At 36.0% G+C, this 26,025-nt stretch overlaps 1 protein-coding gene across 6 annotated transcripts in view; it reads left to right on the top strand.

Moving 5' to 3' along the window:
• The window catches only part of LOC145690290 (protein turtle-like), a 614,494-nt gene that overhangs the window by 317,530 nt on the left and 270,939 nt on the right, over nucleotides 1-26,025 (top strand). For all 6 annotated transcript variants that reach the window (XM_081765062.1, XM_081765061.1, XM_081765059.1 and 3 more), the window contains exon 2: nucleotides 778-828. The gene's annotated coding sequence lies outside the window, so the exon portion shown is untranslated. The remainder of the gene's footprint in view (nucleotides 1-777; nucleotides 829-26,025) is intronic.

Raw genomic sequence — 26,025 nt, 5'->3', positions numbered from 1 at the left:
AATGTGAATTTTGCTTGAATTTCGCTCTTTGGCACTCAGCATCATGGATCTAAATTACCGTAACTTCCTCATTTTTGAAGTTATTGGGCTCATCCAGGTGTCAAATGAAAGCTTAATTTTTGCTCTTTCAGTGTTGATCTTAAGTAATCTTGCAAAAGGCTAAATTGTCAAACATTAATGGGCATACAAACAAATTTTAGTTGTTTTTTTTTAAACAAATTGTGCCATTGCTCAAAAGTTACAACTATGAAACTTTTGAAACTTTTTTTTTTGTACATTCATCTTAAAAGTAATAAAGAGGGTGTTTTTTTTTATTTTTGTAATTATTATTTCTTATGTACGGAAATATAAAGTTTTAAGTTTTGTTACAAATTGTGTCATTGATCGTAAGTTTCAACTATGACGGAAATATATATAGGTGATTTGACATGGAATGACCCTACATGAAGATCAAGTGGTTAGTTGAAGATGATGGAGCAGTGAAACTTCTTAGTATGGGTAAGTGATCTGCCAATATGGTTTTCTTTGAAAAAAAAAAAAAACAACTGGAGTTTGATTTCAGGATGATCAGGTAAAAATCTGCAAAGTTTCTGAAAAGCACTATTAGTTCATTATTCCCAAGATGCTTCAAAATAACGCTAGTGTAGAGTGAATGTGAAATATCCTAATTTGGTTTAATTTTCTTGTATCATTAATTTTAACATCTACTTAATAGATGTTAATAGATAAGGTTTAAGATAGTTTTATAATGTATGTGTATTTCTGATTATCTTGCAGGCAGATCTGACACAGGGCGGACTGCTGACCAAAAGGGCAGGGGTAGAATTGGTAAGTTTTTCTTTACAAAATTAGTTAACTTACAAGTGTTGCTAAAGGCTGCAGTGAAGGACTGAGGCTTTGAGGAGGTCTAGCACAGTAACCTTAGCAAAGAACAGCAGTGTAGACTGAAGCATTGCCATGTATTGTGCGAGTTCAACGAAGCTCACGCAGCTAGACAATTGAAACTGATTCATTATTTCTTCCATAGATGGTTCTGTATGCCATGGACGACGAAACTTTTGAAAATACCCTCGTATGTATACTGAATTCCGCAGTATGCAAAACTGACAACTTTAAACTGAATTCAACTGGGTCATAGCTTTCACAGGTCTATCACGTAAATTGTTATATCGAAATATGCCCACGAAGCTTCCGTTAGTACAGGTACATTAGCGAATTTGTTGTTTACGTTAAAATATTCTGTCTTTGTTTGTTTCTTTAAGAAACAACTCCATAGAGCCGAGATCTATGGTAATATATATATATATATATATATATATATATATATATATATATATATATATATATATATATATATATGTATGTATATATATATGTAGCTCATGCTAAATCAACGCTTTTAATCCATACCAGCAGAAATTCACTTCAGCCCGGTCTTAAGAAATATAAACTACAGTCAGTGTTCGTAGGTTTCCGTAAGAAAATTTCCCTCCACTCAAAATTTCCCCCTTTTTAAATCAAATTTTCCCTAGCTTTTTTGAGTCTTCTATTCCTATGACTGAAGTTATGTGATAAGGAAATTTAGCTGTATTGAATGTGTTTGTGGTGCACAACATATAGAGTTTGTTTTTAGCTTTAAAATATGTCTAATTTAATAGGGGAAACGATGCTATGTTAAGAATGATACGTATATAGAAGCTTCAATAATGTTCATAATGTTTATGATATATATAAAAATACGTAAGGCTTTCAGAGCACAAGTTATTCAAGTGAAATTACCAAAAGTATGAGAAAGAGGCATTAAGCAGTGATAATTTCAAAACATAGCTCGGGGAGTGGGGATTTCCTCCCCTGAGCCACAAAATTCCTCATGTAATTATAAAAGTAACCAAGAAAGTTCTGTCGCTTTTTCACCCACCACCTTTGAACATCGATATCTCACCTAAAACGTACGTGGAAAATCAAAAATAGTCCCCACCAGCATCGACGACCTTCTACCAACGTTCTGGAAGTTTCATCGCTGTAAAACTTGGTGGGCCGTGATGCGAAGTATGTATCAGTGCATTTCTACTGGGGATTTGAACTGGCGTCCTCTAAAGTGATTGTCCAAGAAATGCAAAGGGTGATAATCGATCAGTGCAATGTCCGGGGAGTATTGGGGATGCAATAGTGTTTCCCATTCAAGGCTTAGAATGGTGTCCCGGATCATCCTAGTCAAATGAGGTTTAGCGTTGTGCTGTAACAGGAGGACCCCTTTGCGATTCAAAACTGCTGGCTCTAGGGTTTTGAGTTTTTCTATAACACGGCTCAACTACTGACAGTACATGGCTGCATTCATGCTCTGACCAGCTGGTAGCAGTTCCCGATGCACAATGCCGCGAACAGTCTACCAAACACGCAGGAGGACCTTCTTCTGGTGCAGTTCTGGTTTCGGCTGTTTTGGAATCGGTTCATGGATGCTAACCAATGATGACGACGCCGTGGAGCTTTGTACAGGACTCGCTTCACATCACACGTCAACATCCTGTCCAGAAATAGCTCCTTTCTCAGACGAGACAGTAAAGATACACAAGTGTCTGTTCGAGTTGCCTTCCGGCCCGGAGTCAAATCATGTGGGACCCATTCACCCAACTTGTAGTGCTTTCCAAGTTGATGGAAGTGCTGCCGAATGGTTTCTCAACTCACACTGAATTGTAGTCCCAGTTTTTCACATGTTTTGCCACTGTTCGCCAAAATTGCTGCCAGAAGATCTTCATTTTGTACATGTGTTGGTCTTCCTGCATGTGGTGCGTCTTCGTGTGTTTCGTCATTGTCCTTAAACTTGTTAAACCATCGCTGCATTGTCCGCGTAATCACGACACCCTCACCAAAGTCCTGGCATATCTTCTGCCCCGCTGCAGTGGCTTTTGACCCCAGTTTGAACTTGTACAGCATACACGCCGTTATGACGCTCTGTGGAGATCCCATGTTCACTCTGTCCTTATACAAGTTCACGGTGTAACTGAATTGCCACAACCAGGTGGTATGTTGGATATACCCACACTAACACCTGACCTTCGCCTTATCTCCATTCGAATCCAACTCACGGTGTAAGAGCCAATTGAACACAGACTTCCAACTTTCTTGGTTACCTTTATATATATCCTATAGTGCTCAATGGGGATTCTCATTATTTTCGACTACTACTTTTCATCCCACCCCCGTGTATTGAAGTTCTGCCCTTCGGAGAAAATCTTCTGAAATGCTCACTGGACGTAAAGGTTGTACCGTACAGTAAATGATTGGAAAATTTAAAACTGCTTTTTACTTATAATGTCTGGAGTTGGAGTGGAGTATTTTAAGCTTTAAAAAAGCATCAGATAGAGATCTTAAAGATGAAATATGTCCCAAAATGCCCCAAAACAGTAAACTTGATTTCCTTTTACACTGAATGTGCCATATGTAGCATATATAAAATTCACTACTTAACTCCGAAAGTCGACTAGAAATAAATTGGGAGGAATAACGTTCGAAAATAAAATTATTTTAATTTTTTTGGATCTAATTTTAAAGAAGTATAGGGAAAACGAATTACCAATGGGAACAGAAAGCCGCTTTTTTCCCCTTTACTTTCGAGCGACAATACAATAAATATAATGACAGTGAAAAAAAAAAATCGCACTCGAGATTTCAGCGGATTTATACGTTTCTATGCCTTTACAAGCCGAAAAACGGATTCTTTTATATCTGTCTTTTTTCATCTATATGTCTGTCCGTTCGTCTCACCTGAAGGCCATGCCATTCAATGAATAGAGATCAAATTTAAAACTTTAGGAATTTATAACATTCCCTAGGGGTGTCTTTTTTTTTTTTTAATATTTCTACCCCTCAAAATAAAGATTAGTTTACTGAAGGGTGAAAAATCAAAATTTGCAATTTTTTGGAAGACAGCTCTAACAATTTTGTTCATATTTCATACATCAGTGTTCCGTTAACAACACTATAATATAAGTCGTTTTTCTAGGAAAAATCCAGAAGGGTAGTACACTGTTGGGGGGGATTTTTTTTCGGACAATTTTTCTCAAAAATGACTCCAGCGAATTTTTTCCTATTTCATAAATACAGGACAATACACATTTGTCTCGAAGAAATCCACAAGGGGTAATTTATTCTTGTGGATGAGAGTTTTTGGACAATATTTTCAAAAATGAATCACAAGTAAACCTTACGTTTGGGTGAATCGAGTTGCTGACTGAGACACATATGAGAAAGTAGTACTAAATGTGGTCAGTATTTCAGTGAAGTTGTAGGTGCGAAGCTCCAGGGGTTTAGGAGATACAGCTACCAGAACATCTCATGGAAGTACAGAACAGTCTTAATACAGTTGGAGGTAAAAGCTCTGTAAGACCTCTTGTAACGACAAAAGGTGAATAACAAATATATGAGTACATATTAGGACTAGGGGGAAGTCATATAGTAAGGGTATACCTGACGGCGGCCATCTTGAAATCTGCCATTTTGAATTAAGGTTAAGTTTTTAAAATAGGAATAGGGTCATGTGATAAATGATTTAAGGCGCAAATTTAATCAGAAGAACAATGGTGACGTTAATTTTGATTTACGCGCAATTGGTAAAAAGTTACAGGAAAATTAAATATTGTTGCAGTATATGTATTAGTCCTTTACCCCACCTTGTAAATTTTGTGTTAATGATAGGGTACAGCGGGGTAATTCGAATAGGCGGGGAATTTGAATAATGTTAAGCATTTTGCCAGCTGGAGTGAAAACGCGGCTCTCCATGTTAGTGAACCTGTGGTGGATTTGTAGGTGGTGGTTTGCAGAAGTCACTCTCAGAAATACAAACTATTCCTTCGGTTCTGAAGGTTTATACGATTTTTTGTTTGCTGCAAGGTAAGTACGAATGTGTGTATTTTTAGGTCGTTATAATTTTCAACGTTGTTTCCTTAAGCTTTCCTTATTATTAACTGGATAAAATGAAACCGCTCTGGATTATAATCGTATCAGTAGCATGTGGGGCATTGATATACTGTACACTGGCGTCAACTAATCAGCAGTTTTCATACCACGTTCTGAATGGAATATTCGTCGACTGCGGGGCAATTTGGATAATTCAAAATGGGGCAATTTGAATAGCAGTGAATTTAGAACTATATGCCTGCTATTTTATATTTGTTTGTCAAAAGCGAAAGCTTCTAGTGTTAACAAGGAAACTGCGAATTCTTATTTTGACTTACTGGGAAAATTAATGAACGAGTATGATCTCCATAAACCATCGTAACCGTATTTATAATATGGACGAAAGTAATCTTCCTCTAAATAACAGACCCCTAAAATTTTTGTAGAAAAGGGTAGAAAAGAGGTGGTAAGTTTAAAATCTGTTAAGCGAGGGGAAAATGTAACGGTGATAGCATGCTGCAATGCCAGAAGGTCTTTTATACCTCCTGTAGTAATATTCAAAGGCGTACGCCTAAATCCGGACTTTAAAACCCAAAATCTCACTCACAATTTTTGTCCTTAGACTTCTACCAAAGTCATGACATCGAAATGCTTTACCTGCCTCCAGACACAACACACGTATTATAACCACTCGATCGCTCTGTTTTTGAAGCCCTTAAAGCCAATTACCACCAAGAGGCAACTATCTGGATTCACTAAAACCCGAGGTCAGTGATTAGTAAATCTCAGTTCTGTATTTTGTTCACTGAAGCCTAGAAGTGGACAGCTTCTGTTGGACTGGCAGTTAATGGGTTTTCATGTACTGGTATCTACCCGTTTAGTCCATAAGCTATGAAGAGTTTCGATTCGCCCCTTCGGAAACGTATGGCCTTATTATACATTTTGAGGAGCAGTCTTCTCGGGAAGAAGATCTTAACAACGCGCCTTGTTCTTCCGGTCATGGCACTCAAAACTCTGTCCCAACGAAGCCTATAGATGAACCCATACAACAAGTGATTCCCAGCCCAGAAAAAGTTTGTGTGCAGAAGAGACGTCGTGTTGCAGGAAAATCATGCCACTCAACTTCTGAAAATATTCGGACAATGAGAATAAAACACCTCCGAGGAAAGACGCAAGCATCGGGTGCAACAAAATGCAAAGGCACTACAAAAAAGAAGAGTGCTAATACAGAACCTGCCAAGGAAAAACAAATGAATGCTCGAAAGAAACTGATATCCTCTACCCCTTCCAGTGACGAAAATGTAGGCCTAAGTCTAAAGATGGCTGCAGGCAATGAAAGTCAAACAAGGAATTGCTGTTTTTGCCTTCTTAATTACTATTCAGAACGTTCTGCTAGAAAGGGAGACTGGATTCGTTGCCAGCGTTGTAAGACATAGTTCTACGAAGTCTGTGTCGGTGCAGAAGGTCGCAAACAGTTTTTCTGTTGTCGTTGTCGTTAAATACGAACGATGGAAGATGAATTAACCAATTACGGCTCTTTGCCTTAGTGTTCTGAACAATTTTTTTTAGTGTAGGCCTACATTCAAAATGATAGCTATAGGTGACGCATATTTACAATTTATGTAGGCCTACTTCTTTTCATTCAAGACTAGCATATTTCAACTACCGTACAAATTGCAATCTAACTATTAAATAGTTTATACATTATTTCTATAAGACTTGTTTAATTTGTTGGTTATTCATATTACCCCACTCGTTATTCAAATTGCCCCTCACATTTACGTTTTTCGAAATTTCGGCGGGGAAATTGAATACCCAAATTTCACAATGATGTATCTCAGATACTATCTTAAGAAAAATTGTTAAGTAATAGTAAGGTTCAAAGTTTTTATTCACAATTTTATATTTGAATACCAATTACAGTTTCCGAGATATATGAGAAAATGTCTGAAATTATTCAAATTACCCCGCTGTACCCTAATAATTAAATAAAAATCAGGTGGATAAATATTAGGTCTATGGTAAGAGTTGCCTTGATGGCGGCCCTGTTCAAATCCGCCATTTTGAATTAGACAAAAGTTTTAAATAGCGAGCGAGAAATAGATGTGAACAGGATATAAGAAAAACAACGAAATGGCGTGCAAGTACAGCATCAAAAAACTAACATTGTAACGCCAACATTGTATTTCTGATTAACTTCTAGCCCGAAGTCATCTATTGCATTATTTATTCCCATTTAATTTTGTGCTGGTTAATGATAAAGTAAAAATGGTTATACCGTTGGATTTATGGTAAAATTTGCTACTAATAAGGTGTCACTGTTATGCGTTTGTTTAAAACTTTTGTCTGATTCAAAATGGCGGGTTTGAACATGGCCGCCATCAAGGCAACTCTTACCATAGACCTAATATTTATCCACCTGATTTTTATTTAATTATTATCATTAACACAATATTTACAAGGTGAGGTAAAGGACTAATACATATGCTGCAACAATATTTAATTTCCCTGTAACTTTTTACCAATTGCGCATAAATCAAAATTAACGTCACCATTGTTCTTCTGATTAAATTTGCGTCTTAATTCATGTATCACATGACCCTATTCCTATTTTAAAAACTTGACCTTAATTCAAAATGGTGGATTTCAAGATGGCCGCCGTCAGGTATACCCTTACTATATGACTTCCCCCTAGTCCTAATATGTACTCATATATTTGTTATTCACCTTTTGTCGTTACAAGAGGTCTTACAGAGCTTTTACCTCCAACTGTATTAAGACTATTCTGTACTTCCATGTGATGTTCTGGTAGCTGTATTTCCTAAATCCCTGGAGCTTCGCACCTACAACTTCACTGAAATACTGACCACATTTAGTACTACTTTCTCATATGTGTCTCAGTCAGCAACTCGATTCACCCAAACGTAAGGTTTACTTGTCAGACATTTTTGTTCCTATTTGATAAGAAAGTACCACATTAATAACCTGATAAGATGCCATAACTCATTTGTTATTTTTTCGTACGATTTTCTCAAAAACGAGTCCTACAAATTTATCCTATTTCATAAATACATAATTCACTAATAGCCAGATAATATGACATATGCGTAATTCATTTATCTCGAAAGAAGTCCATAAGGGTTAGCTTATTCTCGTCAATGAGTTTTTTTTTTTCGGACGATTTACTCAAAAACGACTCACACAATTTTCTTCCTATTTCACAATTGAAGGTCTCATTAATTACCTGATAATATGGCATAACTCGTATCCTGAAAAAAAAGTCATAAGGAAGTATTTTGTTCTTAAGGATGAGTTTTTTATTTACGATTTTCTGTAGATAGACTTAGGCGACTATGTATTTAATACATATCTCATAAATAGATATTTCATAAACAACCTAATAATATGGCACAAGTTGTTTGTCTTGAAAAGATTCATAAGTGTTATTTATTCTTGGAGGTAAGTTTTCTTGGATGATTTTCTCAAAAACTACTCAGATAATTTTGTTCCTATTTCATAAGTAAATATCTCACTAATAACCTGATAATATACCATAATTCGTATGCCCTGAAAAAAATAATAAATTCACGAGGGTAATTTATTCTTGGATATGATCTTTTTTGCGGATGATTTTCTCAGAAATGACTCAGAAATGACTTTTGTTCATATTTCATAAATAGAAGTTTCACAAATAACCCTAATAACTCGTTTGTCATTTTAAAAAGTCCACAAACGGTAGTTTACTTCTAGGCTGAGTATTCTTCGCATAAAGTTTTTTTTTTCTGGAAACATAATTTTGTTTGCATTTCCTAAATAAATCTACTGAAGCATAAATTGATCTAGTTTAAGAAATTGGAGCGAGAAAGCTTAGAGCAATGGTCTGTACCTTTTTATTTGTATATCAAATAAAAAGGGTGATACAATTAGAGTTGCCTATGGAGACGAGAAATGTCTTTTAAAAAAAAAAAAATTCAGACAAGATGATAAATTTCATGACCTTCATGGACAACACTAGCTTACGCAAGTCTTAGGACTCAAATGCTGTTCCAGTGTTATGACTCATAGTATAAAAAAACTATACATAAATAACGTGATTGTACGAACATAATGAAGAACATTTATTAACATATAAAGATTACATTTCTCAATAACACTAACTCTAACTCTATGGCCCATGGAACCCGGAGGTTCAGTCCCGCGTTCACAGTAACTCTCCACTGACTTCTATCCTTAGCCAACTGGATCCAATTTGTACTTATATTCCTATTTCTGTGAAATTCATCTTATTATTGTCCTCCCATCTGCGCCTACGTCTTCCCAATGGTCGTTTTCCGATTAGACTTCCAGTTAAAACTTTGAAAGCGTTCCTACTTTCGTCCATTCTGGCTACATGACGTGCCCATCTAAGCCTCCTAGATTTGACGACCCTAACAATGTTTGGTAAAAGTAATAAAGTGTGTAGTTCCTCCTTATGAAGTTTCTACCATTCCCCATTCCCATTTCTCGCGAGTCTGAATATTCGTCTCACGATCTTGTTCTCAAATACTTTCATTCTATGTTCTTCCCTCAGAGTAAGCGACCATGTTTCGCAACCATATAGAACAACAAGCATGATTATTGTTTTATATACTTTAAGCTTTAAATTTCCTCGACAGAATTCGCGACGACAAGAGATTTTGAATTGAATAACAACTCGGGTTCCCTGCTTTCAGTCGACACTTAATTTATTCGGGAATATAGCTTTGGTCTGTTAATATTGATCCTCGATATTTGAAAGTATCCACTTTATCAAAAGTATTATTTGAATTTTCTTTTCAATATTAAGTATCGTCTAAATGTTGTTATATCACACCTTTCGTGGTGCGGAAGGATTCTGATAACTTCTGGATGATTTTAAGGGGGAAAAATCCAGGGTTTAAATTTTTACACGTAAATTTACAGGAGACGAAACGAGAAAACCTTTTACGATAATCGAAACGAGACGAGAAAAACTTTTACGATAATCGAGACGAGACGAGATTTCTACAAAAAAAACATGAGACAAGATTAGAGAACCTTGTTTGTCGTCTCGTCTCGTCTCTTAAGCGACACTAATTTTGCTGAATTTTAAATTGTCTTGAATAATTTATTGTATTGTCAAGTATGTTTTGTAAAGTTTAAGTTAAATCAATGTACGCATCCTAACGTATTATTGACGTATAATTAAAAAGTAAAAGATAAGCAGTTTAGAGATCACCTAATTAGATTACTGTCTTCTGATTATATAGGTAGAAACATTTTACCTACCAAAGCGACTTAGTCCTTTGCGTCTATTACGTTCCCCGTTACATAACATGAGCATAAATATTCATGCATGAACGTTGCATAGTGTAATTTTATGCTTGAAAGCCTTACGGTTTGTGAACTTAATCCTAATGTGTTAGTTCACTAATCCATACTGCCGGCAACAACAGTTCTAATTCTCCATGAAACAAGTGCATTTGCTGCACTCTGAGTTCTATATGCACATTATAACCACACACACAGACATATATAAAATTAAGTAATTTCAGTTACTATTACTATCGATTAGATAATCTTTGTTCGATTTCAAGTGATTAAATAATTAATACTTTTCTGACAGACTATATACATATTTATTAAATTAAAACGAGTCCTCACAGTTTCAATAATTTAACGTTACCTTCATTAGACGTTAAGTTATTAAAACTATTACGATTTATTTTAATTTAATATATACTCTGATCAGAAAAGTATTAATTATTTACGTAATAGTTCCAGAGTGAAAATGGATGTAGTTCAAGTGGTTCTATTGAATATTTACCTCTTATCAATATAATCATCTGTAGCTTACAGTATAGTCATTCACAGTTTTTACGTACATGATTCGCTTTACTTTCATGTATTCCAACGGGAGCACTACCATGTTAGGTACCACTTTATTAGACAATTGGAGAGAATAAGCACAACAACACAGCATTTTAAAAAGAAGAACTCTAGTGGCACATTAAGTTTGAATAAAATTAAAGCTCGTGTGCTGAAAAACTTTATACCAAGATACATGGCTATGGCAATATATTAGAAATTCGTATTACATGGCGCTTATGTCATACGGCAGAAGTGTTTGTTTATTTAGGTGAAAGAAGTAAATACTAATTGAGAGTCATTTCTGTAAATTCTTTACCTAAAACTATGTGCATTTGCGATCAGAATTCTCTCTCTTTCCCCTATCTATATATCTATATATATCTATATCTATCTATATGGCCCAAAGCCTCTTTGGTTCCCCATACGTATGTAGGATGGTGCGAAGCCTACCTACCAAGTTTTAAAAGTAATTTTCTCTTGAGTTAATTATAGAAATTGACGAATCTTACACGACTTTGTGTTCATATGGCGTCTTATATATGTTCGGATTATTATTATTATTTACCCTAGAGCTTTGGAAATGATAATGTAGAGGACGAACTTTTGTGGCGCTAAAAAGGTATATTGCCAATAATAACTCATAGTTTATATTTTACTGCAAAAAATGATATTTATTTAGTACTGGTAAGTTGGAAAATATACAGCTAATTAGCAAATTATGCCCATTTATTCTAGAAAGATAACTTAGAATGGCTTTATCTTTAGATTATAATGTTGAAATACAAAAGAAAAAACAAGATGAAAGGCAGAAAGAAGAAGAAGAAAGACTAGGATAAAGGTAAATAAGTTTACAGAAAGGAATTTGAGGTTTTCTAAATCAAACTCTACAATGATTAATACTGCTGAAACTACCGTGGTTGTAGAGGAAGCGGCTGAGGATAGAGATACTTGTTGTAAATGGTGGGAGACTTATGAGTAAACAAAAAGTAAGATATGGTTGGATCCAATGTACTTCTTGCAATTGTTCGTTCCATGAATAATGTTCTTGATGTATAGTTTGTTTATCGGTTATAAAAAACAGGCAATCAGAGAGAATAATAAATCTGCTTTCTGAACTTACCAAGTTGTTTACCCGTGATTTAGCTCTTTTAGCTCTCCCGAAGTTATCCTATATAGTACCTAGTCAACTCTCCCGAACTTACCCTATATAGTACCTAGTCAACTCTCCCGAACTTACCCTATATAGTACCTAGTCAACTCCCCCGAAGTTATCCTATATAGTACCTAGTCAACTCTCCCGAACTTACCCTATATAGTACCTAGTCAACTCTCCCGAAGTTACCCTATATAGTACCTAGTCAACTCTCCCGAAGTTACCCTATATAGTACCTAGTCAACTCTCCCGAAGTTACCCTATATAGTACCTAGTCAACTCTCCCGAAGTTACCCTATATAGTACAGTACCTATTTGTATCTTTTTTGGCTATGACTCTAAAACTTAACTAACTTCTGTATCACTGTAACTGCCACATAACAATAAATTAAGTATAACAATAATTTAATAACTATTCTAATCAAACATCTAATAGGTATTTAATATATGTATATGTGGGTAACATCCATGTGTATATTGTAAATTAGATGCATTTTAAACGTGCATTAGATACTCTTCAATTTCCTATTTATGTAAGACCTTGATTTTAGGAATTCTTAATAATTCATATTAGCCTGAAAGCAACTAGAACACAAGACTCAGTATCTCTCATAACATATCGATTATCAATACGACGCAAGTGTTGACAGTGGGAACATCTCTTAGAAAAGAGAGACGGTGACCGTGACACGTCATTTCGCCTCCCTCCTTATGGAAGCCATAAGAGTCACACAAGAGAGGGAAAGCAGAGGGGGCGGCTGGGAAAGATTGGATTGAGGAGTCAATGTTTGGGAGCAAGGAAGTTGTGGGGGAGGAGGGAACTCTCCCTCAGCTCTCAGTCATTTATCTTCATCTAGCGGTGATGCTGGGCGCAAATAAACTTGATGGAGAAGAAAGGCGGCTTCGGGTTGGTACTTGTTCTTGCTCTTAACACCTCCAGAGCCATCTTGTCGCTTTTACCGTCAACTACCGAGGAAATATGAAAGTCTACGACCGCAGTCGTCGTCTTTGTGTTGGACAAACACAAGATTTTCCGCGTCCCAATTAGGCCAATTAGTTCCTAATTAAGTGCGTGCGTTTCAAAAGGAAATGAATCAAATATTTGCAATATTTGCGCATATATATATATACGTAAAGGGAAAATTTCAACTGTTTTATTGAAGCTAATAAAATTTGAGAGTTTGTGTAGTTCATAGATTTGTGGTTATACGGACATTTTCTAATTTCATATTGTTAGTCACTAATTGATAATAACAAAATACAAAAAAAGGTTAACATTTTTCTTTCTGGTAAATTAATGCAGAAATACGTGTAAAACTGGTCATCTACTTGATTTTGCAGGACTAAGCATATGTATATTTACGATTAGGTTGTTAGGCTTGTATAAGTTGACCACTTGCTTATGTTAGACAGTTTAGTTTCTTTCTTTTTTTCTTTTTTCTTTTTTTTTGTAAATCGATACCAAAGATGGCCGATTTAAACATGCTTCACTGTATTTACCAAGACGTTTCGTCAGTTCCCAGCATTCACTCTCTGTTACGTTTCTGGCTCGTTAAGAACCCTTCTGTAATATTTTAGTCATAAATTTACTAATGACTGATATATGTACGGATGTCCGAATGAAATCTATGATTGATTGATATTTCTGTGGGTATCCGAGTGAAATCTACAGTTTACTGATATCTCTGATTCATATCCGTGTAAAATGAGCGATTAACTTATATTTCTGTGGACATCAGAGTGAAATCTATGATTGATTGATATTTCTGTGGACATCAGAGTGAAATCTATGATTGACTGATATTTCTGTGGACATCAAAGTGGAATCTATGATTGATTGATATTTCTGTGGACATCAGAGTGAAATCTATGATTGATTGATGGTTTTGTAAGTATCTAGGAATGAAATCAAGGAATAATTGATGTGTCTCATTCTCTCGACAATCTTATAGTTAAACAAAGACTAAAATATTTTGAGTTATTCCGGAGGCGGCTCATGAGATAAGGCACATTGGTTAGTATCCAGAAGTGGTAATTGATAACGAGAACCTATTTTCTGCAATTGATTAACCATTCCAAGAACAACTTCCAGTTTCAATATTGATCTTCAAAAGCTAAAGAAGAAGCTAAAGAAGAAAGCTAAAGAGATAGAGAGAACATACTATTGGAATCGATTTAGCGTCCTACGGATAGCTAATGTTTTTTTCCCCCTTAAACCTGTGTTCAAACCGGAAGTGTCAGAAATCAACCCTTTCTTATTTTAACGTTGCTCGCTATTAGAGTGAGAACGATACAAAACACCGAGAAACGGTTTTCTATGATCAATTAAACGTCCCAAGAAAATATTCCATCTCCATTCTAATCTCTCTACTAAAACCCTAAGTGTTAGGAATCTTCTGTCGTTTCCGATTTCAATGTTAACCCCTTGTGTTCCAGGTGTCATTTTCCTGTGTGCGTGCTATAATACCGGTTTCGTTTACTGTCAAAAGACTGTTTAAACCGTTATACAGGGCATAGATATTGTGCACACGTGAGGAGAGCATTTACATTACTGATAAAAACAATTATTTGTATTGTAGAATATTTGGACTGATGTTCTGAAGGGATTTTATGCTTCTTCAGGTTGGCAACACTGATCGAAAATCAAAGACAAAGGTTATCGTTTTCCGATCTTGAAATAGATCTCGAAGTTGTTAATTGTTTATCGTCAAAACAAACACATGTGTGCTGTAATTGAATGCTCCCTTAGGCCAACCATCTACTACGACAACATGTCTTTTTTTTCTTTTCTGTCAGTCAATAAGGTGTTGTCACCTAAGGAGAAATACTAGAACTAAGTATTGCCTTGCATCGACTAACAAATTTCAGCATCTCCAGGAATTAATACGACCCTTTAAGAAGGGATACATTTTCGTGACATCCACATGTGGATATCACTGGTACGCAAAGGGTTAATCGAAAAAATATCACGTCATACAAACCAAATCCCTTTATGTGACACTTCTACTTGTTTCTGTTACAAACGAGTTCTGTATATTTATCGTAATCTTCAACGTATACCTAACAAAAAAATGGTATTGTGACTTCATCTGTTTGTAAATTATGGAAGGAGAAAATCAATACATTATGCATCAATCTAACAGAATACGTTATATGGTGGTATTATTTCCTTTGCTTAACGCACGCACTTCCAGAGAGAGCACCCAATCATCTCTGGACAATGTCATAGAAGAAGGAGCAACCACTCTGATTGATAGATTGATTGATTGGATGAATACTGGAAGAACAAGAGTTAATTCCCTGCTAATGATAATTAATCTGGACATGACGTTTGCTTAATGTGAAGTGCGTACGTACATGTTAATGCGTAATGAAATTGTGTGGATTATTAATGATAATTTAAAAAAAAAAAGAAAGAAAAACGCATGGAAACTAAACTAATTAAAGTGAAAATGGCTTATAAAATCCTTTAATAATGTCACGTGATGAAGGGTATGTTAAAATATAATTTACGAGATGATAGCATAACATGAAAGCTCCCTTTAACAACATAGAAATCAGATCATTTCATTAACTTTTTTTTGTGTGTGTGCTGTGTAATAATTAAATCGTAAATACGAGGACAAGTCAAAAATTATCCGCACTGTAGCTATAACTTTTCTTACATCACAAATAGGAAACTCACCTTAACATCATTTTTCATTCGACGCATTTGGTCCATCGTTGCACAAGCTTCCAGGTGTTCTCAGAAAAGAAAATTTTCGGCTGAGCAGTGAGCCACGCATGCAACGCGACCTTCATTTCTTGGTCCATGACTAATGTCCAGAAGATTTGCTACTTCAACAATAGTTACTCGTCTGTCTAAGAGAATCATGTCTTGTGTACGCTCAATGTTGTTATCATTTGTGGCTGTAGATGGTCGTTCGGCTCCTTTCTCGTGCGTAATACTTGTGTGACCATTTTTTAATTTTTTCAATTCATTCGTAGACACTCTGTTGGGGGCAAGACACTGTTCCCATATTGTGCCGGAAGTCTTTGATGGACTGCAGTCCCTGATACACCTTCCGACCACAAAAACTGGGTCACTGCTCGTTGTTCCTCTTTGGTGCAAACTTCCAATGGAGCGGCTATGATCTATCTGCAACAAAAGGAAGACAAATCAAAGAATTAGGATCAAACTTTCATAGTATGGCCACAACAGTACAACAATAAAATAAAAGAGGACAGAAGTTAGTATGAACAATCTAAGAAGAGTTCTATCATAATTGCGAATATATATTTTTTTTACTGAGCCTCGTAGTATCTTTCTTTGACTGAAGTTAAGAGCTATTCATTTTTTTACTTAACCTCGTAGTATCTTTCTTTGACTGAAGTTAAGAGCTATTCATTTTTTTTACTTAGCCTCGTAGTATCTTTCTTTGACTGAAGTTAAGAGCTATTCATTTTTTTACTTAACCTCGTAGTATCTCTCTTTGACTGAAGTTAAGAGCTATTCATTTTTTTACTTAACCTCGTAGTATCTTTCTTTGACTGAAGTTAAGAGCTATTCATTTTTTTTACTTAGCCTCGTAGTATCTTTCTTTGACTGAAGTTAAGAGCTATTCATTTTTTTTTACTTAACCTCGTAGTATGTTTCTTTGACTGAAGTTAAGAGCTATTCATTTCTTTTTACTTAGCCTCGTAGTATCTTTCTTTGACTGAAGTTAAGAGCTATTCATTTCTTTTTACTTAGCCTCGTAGTATCTTTCTTTGACTGAAGTTAAGAGCTATTCATTTCTTTTTACTTAGCCTCGTAGTATCTTTCTTTGACTGAAGTTAAGAGCTATTCATTTTTTTTAATAGAAGAGGGATGACTGGGGGTACTTGCCCTGAGATATTGATGCAAATCCCTGAGGTAACACTTTGAACATGATAGAGTGATCCCAATTCCCTGTGGGAGGTCATGTTCGAGTTCCATGCAGTCGTTCTTTCAGACTTCGGGGGGGGGGACACAGTATTCTGGGGGCACTGCTGGTACTATTCTATTTATTTTTATATTATAAACGTATTATTTTGGTCTCCTCGGGGGACACTCTCAGAGCTCCGGGGGGGGGCAGTTTCCATCCCCCAAAAAAGAACATGTCTGGAAGAAACACTGGTTCCATGTTAAGCTGTAAGACCAAGTGCATAAATAATACCATGTAAGTTTCGATTCATATTGTGAAACGAGGTTCAAACCATAGCAATCTAATATTCAAACCGGAAGTGATAGACCTTTCCATTCTGATTTTTTAATATGGGAATGAGAGCTGAAAGGAAACCTATTCTTGAGACGCTGAATTCGTAATTTTAAAAAGTTCATACCTTACCTTTTTTGATGCGTGATTCAATATTGAAACCAGAAGTGGTTAAATATACCAATTCCTGCTTAGATAGACGGATAGTACCTAGGTACATACTCTTGGGACATTGCATATATATACGAGGTCCATGTCAAAAAAAGACCAGATACTTAAAAAGTAAGAAAATGATAAAAGAAGAATTTTATTGTGCTTTATATGTAAGTACATACCTTGGCTACCTATGGGCGTAGTCAACATGAACCTCCAGGCATTTCTGATAGCGTGGCACAAACTTCCGTATATCCTTTGTGTAAAAATCTGCCACCTGAGAGCACAGCCATATTTCTATCTTTCTTATGTCCTAAGTGATGGAGTAGTGTCTATAATTACTAATCTCTGAGTGAAAATTTAGAGAGAAAAAAATGCCGAAGCCGCATTTGAGAGTTTATCTAACAAGGTGCAACTCATAAGCTGGTTAATATGTAGTTTCATACAGTAAGAAAATAAATAAAATTATTTGCTAGCAGGAGCAATGCTGCTCGCAAATGGTTTTCTTTCTTGCAAACCCACGGGTACTCGTATAGAGAGAGCACTCGTATGAGTATTTTTTCCGACAGGCAAACGCATAGATAATGCAAAGAGAGCACGGGCAGTGTGAAGCAGCGTTTAGGTTGATTTTGCTCAGAAATACAAGGAAACGTAAATCAGACAACAATAACTTTAGTTGAATTTCTAGAGGATAACCGGAGCGAAACTTCTCTTCTCTCGATTTACGCATTATTTATCCGAATACTCTGCTGGGATGCTCAAACCGCTCTTAACCAAATATGACATGGTGATTCGAGAGCGTGCACTAAGGAGTTGCATGTTTTGATTGGACATACTATTGAGGAATAATCACCAAAGAACCGGGTGTCCGAGATGCCTGAACCGCTCTTAACCAAATTTGACATGGTGATTCGAGAGCGTGCACTAAGGGGTTGCAGGTTTTGATTGGACATACTATTGAGAAATAATCACCAAAGAACCGGGTGTCCGAGATGCCTGAACCGCTCTTAACCAAATTTGACATGGTGATTCGAGAGCGTGCACTAAGGGGTTGCAGGTTTTGATTGGACATACTATTGAGGAATAATCACCAAAGAACCAGGTGTCCGAGATGCCTGAACCGCTCTTAACCAAATTTGACATGGTGATTCGAGAGCGTGCACTAAGGGGTTGCAGGTTTTGATTGGACATACTATTGAGGAATAATCACCAAAGAACCGAATGTCCGAGATGCCTGAACCGCTCTTAACCAAAGTTACAATGGTGATTCGTGATGGCATGCTGAGCGTCGTACAGGCTTGCATGTCCCGATTGGTTATACTATTGAGGAACAATCACCGAAAAAATCTCGATACTCATTGACTTAACATTAGAAAAACATTTTGCACGCGAATTCTAATTGTAAACAATGGAAAATAGAATTTTCAGCATTTGAGATATGTCGAAGTCCTTTTCGTTTTGATCTTCGATTATTCGAAGCTACTATGCTTTTCACTGGTATGCCAAATTCAACTATTTGCATGTCGTGTTAGTTTACCAAAACAATTGATGCACTGAAAACAATCTAATCAATAATGGTCGATCGCTTTGCTCCAAATTTTGTAATTAATGCATACCTAGTATATTTTTTCTTTAGACATGTTCATGTACGTAATTGTCACGTATCCTTTTCTTTATTGCTTCACGTGCTTCCCCCCCTTTTTTTTTTACTTGAATTAGGCTACGTTCTCCATTATGTTGATCTTTACTTCGTCTATAAAGTTTGTTAATGGTCCTATATAGATCTTATATAGGTAATCAGAAGCAAAATGTAATGAATAAATAAAATAACCATTCCAGTGTTATACAACCTTGTATTTGTTTTACTTTGATTTTTTTTTTAACCTAGAAGAACTGTAGCCAATATTTCATTGTTGTTGTGTAATCTATCACAGCTCAGGTAGAAATTCGTCACTTCTTTTCATAGTGTTTTATTTTCTCTTTCCTATGTTTTCCTCTATCCTTTACGATGTTGTGTAGAATGAGAAGGTAGGAATCATTCCGTAAAGAAGACAGAAAACTGTGTTTCTTTGACGCCTTCCCTTTGAAGTTAGAACCCGCCTCCTTCTGTCTAAAGGACTAGGCGATTTTTCATCACCTTGGTAGCAATCTATTCCTCCTTCCTTGTTTGGTCTGCAAGTTGATTTTTCTTTCTATATAACGGGAGTCTTTATCATCTACCCTTCTTTTTTTTTTATTCCTTGGTGATGTTTCAAATAGAAACTTCTACCACTCTTTGCTTTGTGTATCATTTTTATTAGTTTTTTTTTTTTTTTTGTTTTGTTTTTTGAAATCGACAAATATTTATAGTTAGATGTTTCCGTGAAATCCTTTGTACACTTCGAAATTTGTTTTATACATGCATATAGTGCCATCTGTTGAGAATAAATAGCATTAATAAAATTATTCTCGACCGTTTGTTTTACTTCTTTTATTCATCAGAGGTGCACATTCTTCTTTTTTTTTCAAGGTAGCAATTAAAACAGACAGGAAGTGGAAGAGGGAAAGATAATTAAAAAGCTAACAGTTTCAATTAACTAAAATATTAATTAACGCAGATCTTAACAACAGAAAAGCTAACATTCCTCTGTAGAGCTTTACAATTTAAAAAGAAAACAACTGATTTAACCTTGATTGCACAAAATGAGTTCTGAGAGTTCTTTCTCTCTTCTTTAAATTAGCTACCTCTGGTACGTGGGGTCCCTGGTTCGATTTCAGTTCGCGCCAAGTGGACTTTGTGATGGACAAACACCATGTGCGTGGGTTTCCTCGGGTTTTTCTTTTTTTCCTTCCACTTTCTTCATTCCACTATTTTCCCATTTCTTATCATCACCGTCTCCTCCTCAGTGATCCAAATAATTTCTTAGATTTATTATATTTATATAAACCTTGCAACCAATGGTTTCGTCCGTTATGGTAAATTTGGACAGGATCTGTCAAGCAAAAGAAGTACCAGGAATATGTTGCAATTTCGGGGGGTACGAAGCTGCACTGAATTACCCTAAATCTGTTGATCTCTTGATATCGACGCGTACAATTGTATATTTAGAAATCTTATTTCGTAAAAGGATAATTTAGTTTGCTAGAATTTGAGAGATCAACCCTTATATTGTTACAAGAGTTAAAGATGTGCCTCCGATCACTGACAAACAATAGTATTCTTTCTATAGTATAATTTATTTCCACATGATTGTTCTGTTTCCTATTCGACCTTAAATACGATAATCTCAAGACTCTTCATGTTACTAGGAAAATGCACCTCTATTATTTGAAATATTATTTTTATTTGTTAAGCCATCAAAAATATTTTCAAGGTGCGTAGTATACACACAAACTGGAAAGAGTTATTTTTTAGCAACATCTTTTTTTCTTTCGTTTAAACATGCTTTTAAATCATTTTTACTTAAAAGGTCACCAAAATGTTGTGAACTTCCTCGTATACGTAGTAGAGGTCTGCCGGGCTGGGCCCGGCCCGTGAATTTATAATGTGAGGCCCGATCCGAGTCCGAAATATGTTTTAGCATTTAGGCCCAAGCCCGGCCCGAACTCGTGTGATGATCAAATGAGCCCGAAATAAGCCTAAATTACAGAAACTTTATAATTTTAAACAAAATTGTATTTTTATTTACAATAATTAGAAATTTAATTTTGCAGTTGGGGTTTAAAAATTTTCCTGAAAGAACGGTCCAAATGTCCAATAAATATCGTTGTACAGTACATTTAAAAGTTAGGCCCAAAAAGGCCCGAAAAATATGGTTGTATATTTAAAAATTTACGGTCCTAGCCCGGCCCGGGCCCGAAGTAATATATGCTTTGTAGGCTCGAGTCTTGCCCGAGCTCGTACAGACCTCTAATACGTAGGCGTTCCTATATTCTTAGCGTACGCGCCTTCGATGTGGGAGGCTCGGAATCGATTTTCTTTGGCATCCACCTGGATCCCACACTAAACTGTAGGTCCACTTCTTGTATAGCCTCGGTGCCGAAAGGGTTCTTAAAGTCCAAATTCTATGATGAAATCTTGATAGAGAACCATTGACTTGACTGAATAGAATTCTATTGTAAACAAGTGGTCGAGAGATAATCATTGTACGCTAAACGCTAAAAAAAACTTTGATTCGCCGTTTTATGAAATGTGTAACATAGTACTACTCGCGGTGGCTCAGTGATAGAGCGTTCACCTCTGGTGCATGGGGTCCCTAGTTCGATTCCAGCTCGCACCAAGTGAGCTTTATGGTGGACAAACACCGTGTGTGTGTGTTTTATCGGGGTTCTCCCGTTTCCTCCCACTTTCTTCATTCCATCATTTTCATTCATTTCTCATCATCTCCTTTAGCCTAGCTGGCATAAACGTGGGACGTAAAACTTAAAGATTTCATTTCATTTTAATTTTTACTCTACTACTACTACTACTACTACTACTACTACTACTACTACTACTACTACTACTACTAATAATAATAATAATAATAATAATAATAATAATAATAATAATAAAATAATGTTGAATTTTTCGAATAAAACACTTCTAAGCATTGATTTCCTCTTATATTGATACATAAGTTTAATATTTAATTTGAAATCAAACATGAACATTTTAAAAAGTTGCAACTTTTAAAAGCCCTGCAAAATATGGAAATATGTCGTACCAAGTCCCGAATCTTGGATTTTTCTTTAAAACTTACTACAAGTCTTCTTTGCAGATTTACCATTTTAAGAAATAGTAGATAAATGGTGAACGCTCGAACCTTTTTAATCTTCGGTTAAATTCAAATTAGGAAGTGTACCATTTTCGATTTTTAATCTTTGGAACTTATTGGGGATACTCTAAAATTACGGAATACTTTCAGAAGTCGTCAGAAGTAATAGCGAATAGAGACAATGGGCCTTATTCAGAGTCGTTTTGACGGATGATGAGTGTCATACTAAAGGCCTAACTCCTGCCCCCAAAAAATGTTAGTTGAACTTTTTAGTATGGCACTAATTACGCGTCAGAACGACTCTGTATATGGCCCTATTGTTTACCACACATCATATTACTGGAAACCAACGAGCAGGTTATAGTCTTTCATGAACTGAAATACTAGAGATTTTGGGTCTTATGCAGAGTCGTTCTTACGCGAGATTAGTCTCATACTACAGAGCTCAATTAACATATGTTTTCTGCAGTAGTCAGGCCTTTAGTATGACACTAATCATACGTCAAAACGACCCTGCTTAAGGTGGTTTATTTTTTAATTCTGAGTAAATATAAACAAGCACATTAAATTACTTCGTGAAAGAAGGCATGTATAGCTTCGTTAACTGGAAGGTTTCAGAATATTGTGTGTATTGTATTGGTACTTCTTTTCGCCGTTTCAATAGTTATGGACCCTTTCTTTTCTTTCTTTTAAAACAACACACTCGTACACACAGAATATTTTCTCGGCTCGTCATTAGGCAGAACATTTTCCCGTAACGTTAGCTGGCAGCACTGTGTAATAAGCAGTCGTCTACGAGGTTCGTAGCTCAGAATGATTTCCCTTGGGGGAGCCACACCAGTGTTTCAGCCCTAGTTTTTATAGCCACTATTATTCTTCATGTGTCGAAACACACAAACACTCTGCTGGAGTCGGTATACGCTGCAAAAGAAGGACGCTAGAAGATCTCGAGATGGAATCGTTTCCCTTCGTTCCACATTTGTGGTCTCGCTATTCCTCTATGTTTATTTGTATATATGGATGTATGGTGTGTGTACGTGAGAGTGGGGATATAAATAGGACAAGGGGAAAAATAAGTGTAAGGAAAATATATTTCTCGCTATGTTTTTTTTTTAGGGGAGGGATCTGTCACATGTATTACATATGTGTATATGCATGTATATATATGTGTGCAAGTCTTTTGCTTGAGAGAATCTTGTTCATGTTTTGGTATCTAAATATAGCATACGGATATAAATATATTCTATGTTCTAAGTATCATAAAATTTTGACGTGGAAAATCCTCAATATGTGATATAGTATCATTGCAAGGGAAGCTACTCGTTAGAGTTCTGTAGAGTAGGGAAATTGCATTGTGAACAGTTGGTGTTCCGTCAAAGCTTTTGGGACAAGCGCTACGGCTGGGTAACAGGGTTTATAGTGCGACCCGTATCTTGAGTTTAATTTTCGACAAATACTGAGTATGTTGGTTTTTCTCAGGGCAGATTCTTGTTTTTCTCCCACTTTCGCCGCGCCCTCACTAGTCGAAGCTTTAACGGGTAGGCCGGATAGGCACTGGTCTACCCAAAAATTTTGAAAAATATATAAACGCTAAAAATATAATAAAGAGTAAATATATTTTCCACTATTTATATTAATGGTAGATAATTATTTAAAAATAACATCAACCATTACTGTAAAAATAATTTCCTACTGTAATTAATTAATCAAATGTGTATATGTATCCATTAGCGAGGGAGTGGGCCTACCCAAAATTAAAATTCTAAAGCTGCCCCTCACCCTTAGTTTAGTAGCAAGAGAACGTGACTTTTCCGCTCGAGGTCCCGGATTCGATTTCCGGTAGGAGACCATTGAATCACTATAGTGGTTCGTATCCTACTTGAAACTATAGGAATTGGCCTACATAACTTCGCTGCTGACGAATCACGTAAATACAAACCAATCCCACTTTACTCGCCAACCAATTAGCTTGTGATTTTCTTTTTTACATTTATCGCCATCCTTGCTTATAAATACTAATGATTAAGAATAATTTTATATAATCTTCGTTATTGATATTAATAAATAAGCTAAATAAACAACTTTCTATACCTATGTTTTTCTGGTCTATCTTCCTTATTAAATGCTAGAATAAAATAATATATAAAAGTTAACAGTGTATATGATTTTCGTTACTGATTCGTAAAAACATTCTCTATATACCTTATTTCTTCTCAAGATTTTACTTCATCCACGTCCAGCCAAATTATTTGGGTAATCCATTATATAGTTTGTGAAGATGAGTATCCAATAAGATTACTTAGTACTGTTGTCACGTAGGCTAGTAATCAAATTGTGCCATTGTGGGCAAGGCTTCAAGTCATACCGCCAGAAGATCACTACGTTTTTATCAGTAAATGGCAGAGGAATTCTTGTTATTCTGTTTGAGGACATTCCTGTGAAAAGCCCGGATGCCAGTCTCATTTGGACTGTTGAAACGACGTCTTCAACATCACCACCCGCGCACCCTCAATGGTCTATGGAAAGCTTGCAGGAAGGAGTGGGACAGAATACCCATGCGTGTCTTTCGCCGGAGCTATCTGTAATGGAAACTGCGATACCGTGTCATAGTCCACAATGCTGGGGGTCCAATAGAACATGATGACGGCGCGGTATCTCTTAAGGTGAGTACCCATCAAAAATAATCGGATATAAAGCAAATAACCTTTTGTAGAGAAATTCCTGAATGATTTCACACTGGAATTGAATATTTTTCTCCCAAAATACGGTGTAAAGTAAGCATCAGTTACTATCATCCATTGTATTCAGAGTCATATCGTAATAAAATGTCTCTTGATTCATTGCTATTACTATTATTAGCATTCCAATGACCAATGACTGAACTCCAATAATAAAAGTTAGTCTCAAGACATGCATTGCACTGGTTTTTTACGTACAAGCTGAATGTCATCAACATATCTCACTCTTTGTCGTGACTATAGATAAAGTAGAATTTGGTGAAGCATTTTTTTAAAAGGGGGTATTGGTTGCTATAGAAAATGAGGACATGGAATAACCGTGGTGTATGTCTTTCTGTGTGTAAAGATTTTTAAGGGAAAGAGAGAAATGAGAGAAAAAATACATTAATGACACAAATTCTTTTGATTCTTCCCCCCCCCCTTTCTGTCTTTTTCCCTAAAATTCTCACCCGGAAACGTGCAATAAAGACTGAGAAGGCTGCTACTGTTAGAGGCTTAATCAATTTTCCGAGGAACACACACACACACATAGAATACCACACTACTCACAGGATCGATTAGAGTAGGGGGTAACTGAGAAATGGTCAAAAAAAAAAAAGTAGTGTGGTATCTCGTAATGATTGGTACTTGCAGAACCATGGAAGAATCTAATGAGAACCAATGATGCTCGGAATTGAATCCACTAAAGAACGACGTCCTGTTCCCTGCCCACCCTGTCCCCTTTCCAAACCATTTTCCATACCACGTACGCTAGACACACACACACACACACACGCATAGAGGAAACTAGAGGACAGTCAGAATTGCATAAACCATAAGAGAAAATGAGTACGGTCATTTTATAGAAAGAGCTCTTCTACCGTAAGGGGTTACCAGAAGAAGAAGAAGAAGAAGAAGGCAGATGATTATTATACGGTCGCTTATCAGAGACTGGTGTTTTACGTAATAAATAAACAAAAAAAATGTAGAAAAGAGATCAAAGACAAATTATTCTTTTTTTTTAAAAAAAAAAGAAATACGGTTAAATATACAAAATTGAAGATAGTGATAAATGTAAAAAAAAAAAAAAAGAGAGATGTATAACGTCCTTAGTAAATAATTTTCTCCTTGACATTTGTGAAGGAAACTGGAGCGAATTTACCTGTGTTGGCGAACCAGATAATTGGTTTTATAACTAAGCCTATGGCGTAAGGAACTTGAAGGCTCATTATTGCGGATTCGAAAGTCCTTCTCGTGAGGCTATCTTATACCAATTAGGACTTTTG

This window comes from Thermobia domestica, chromosome 7 (genome assembly GCF_964235325.1).
Source record: "Thermobia domestica chromosome 7, izTheDome1.hap1.1, whole genome shotgun sequence".
Taxonomy (NCBI): Eukaryota; Metazoa; Arthropoda; class Insecta; order Zygentoma; family Lepismatidae; genus Thermobia; species Thermobia domestica.
The sequence above is the reverse complement of the archived record's forward strand: the minus strand, read 5'-3'. Positions and strand labels throughout refer to the sequence as shown.